The sequence below is a fragment of the Phytophthora infestans genome, genomic scaffold (genome assembly GCF_000142945.1).
Source record: "Phytophthora infestans T30-4 supercont1.926 genomic scaffold, whole genome shotgun sequence".
Lineage (NCBI taxonomy): Eukaryota > Oomycota > Peronosporomycetes > Peronosporales > Peronosporaceae > Phytophthora > Phytophthora infestans.
In genome coordinates, this window is record NW_003302905.1 from 1 (window position 1) to 1,621 (window position 1,621).

Consider the following 1,621-nt stretch of genomic DNA (forward strand, 5'->3'; position numbering starts at 1 on the left):
CACCCTAAAATTCCAGACGTTGACCACGCCTGACGGATAATTTTCTCATCTTTATGGCCCCTTTCCCCGTAGAATCACGACATAACTTTATATCGCCACTCAAAGCTCTCTGAGAAGATTCGCAGCGGTGAAAGATTTCTTAATTATCGGATATTTGAAGAACATGCTTATGGACATGACGATGTACTGTGCTGTCCGTTTGGAGGGGCTACTCTCACTGCTGACGAGCAATTAGTCAACGCCAGCATGACTAAGGTACGTGCAGCAGGGCTGCCGTAGCTTTCGCGTCAGAGGAAGACGTTCGACTCAAAGAGTCCCTAATACTAAGTTCCTTATCCAAAGGAGCTTACAGCCCAAGACCAGGGCTCAAAGTTAATACCTTAACTTTTATGCTTCAAAACCAGAAGTGTTTTATTTACTATTATTGCGGCCAAGCCGCCTAGGGGTAACTGTTTCAGTTTAGCTATCTAGCATAGTTAAACCTAATCAAATGCATAACGTGTGGCTTTCAGCCAACGTACTGAGAGACCTTGTTAATTTTCCAACTTATGTACTGAGAGTTTGTTAACTCTCCGGGTATTTGTACCCCTGTGTGTTCCACACCATGTAACCCCGCTACACTCTCCCCCACTAAGATGAGAGCATTCCGTTTTCGAAACTTTCCTCAGCGAGGTCACGTCTTGTTAAGATGGCGGAGGCTACTACACCTCACACCAGCGTTATACAGCTCCGTGAGCTCACAAACGCATACGCATCGTTGCTGCCCAACTTCCCATCGTCGGCCCACGGCCCAATGTTCCAAGCGCAGCGCGCATCTTGCTCTCAAGCGGTCTCAGACCTACACTCGCGCTCCGCGCCTACTCCAAAAGTTAAAAACCGCTTAGAGCTATGCTCTGGACTCATTCGAGTCGTCGACAACAGCTCAGCGGTTGTACACTCGCTTCACAAGCGATCGGTCGGTGGTTCGATCCCACCAGGGCGTCACCCTCTCGTTCCATGAACGATTGTCCACGCTTGGACAAGCTTAAGGGCAACACCCTTTTAGCTCAGTGGTCGAGTGTTGGCTTTGGAAGCCACAGGTCGGTGGTTCAATTCCACCCGGGCGCAGCCCTCTCATACCATGAGTAGTCCGTTCTCGGACTGACGTACGGGCATCGCCCCTATAGCTCAATGGTAGAGCTCCGGCCTGGAAAGCCAAAGACCAGTGGTTTGATCCCCGTCCGGGACACCACTTTCGTTGTTATAGCGCATCCACATTTGGATCATGCTCATCGAGCAAGTTGTTTCAGAACAACTATGTGTCTATCGAGACGCTTGTGCCTGATCCTTGTTCAGCACAACGCGAAGCACCTGCTACCTTCGGGACCATGTCCCTAACACCACGAGGTCTCTCCACCTCCTGCTCTCGCTGCAAGCACCGCTCAAACGTACGAGCTGGCTGTTGCAGCCCCCGGCCAGAGCCTGAGCTCAACTACTGACCTGTTCGCTCCCCACTCTAGTGGGAGGCACCCAGCGCTTGGCTACACTGTCGCATGCCATGTTGGAGTTTCGGCACATGACGTGCCCGGTCGTAAGCGTCAACGACGTCAGGGCAATCTTGCCGGAGGATAACCTCAAGCTC

General features: G+C 51.5%; 1 pseudogene across 1 annotated transcript; it reads left to right on the forward strand.

Annotated features, from left to right (window-relative positions):
• The first annotated feature begins 913 nt into the window (after positions 1-913).
• On the forward strand, positions 914-984 carry PITG_31747 (annotated as a pseudogene). Its single transcript has one exon. The product of its transcript is annotated as a tRNA-OTHER (tRNA).
• The last annotated feature ends 637 nt before the right edge of the window (positions 985-1,621 follow it).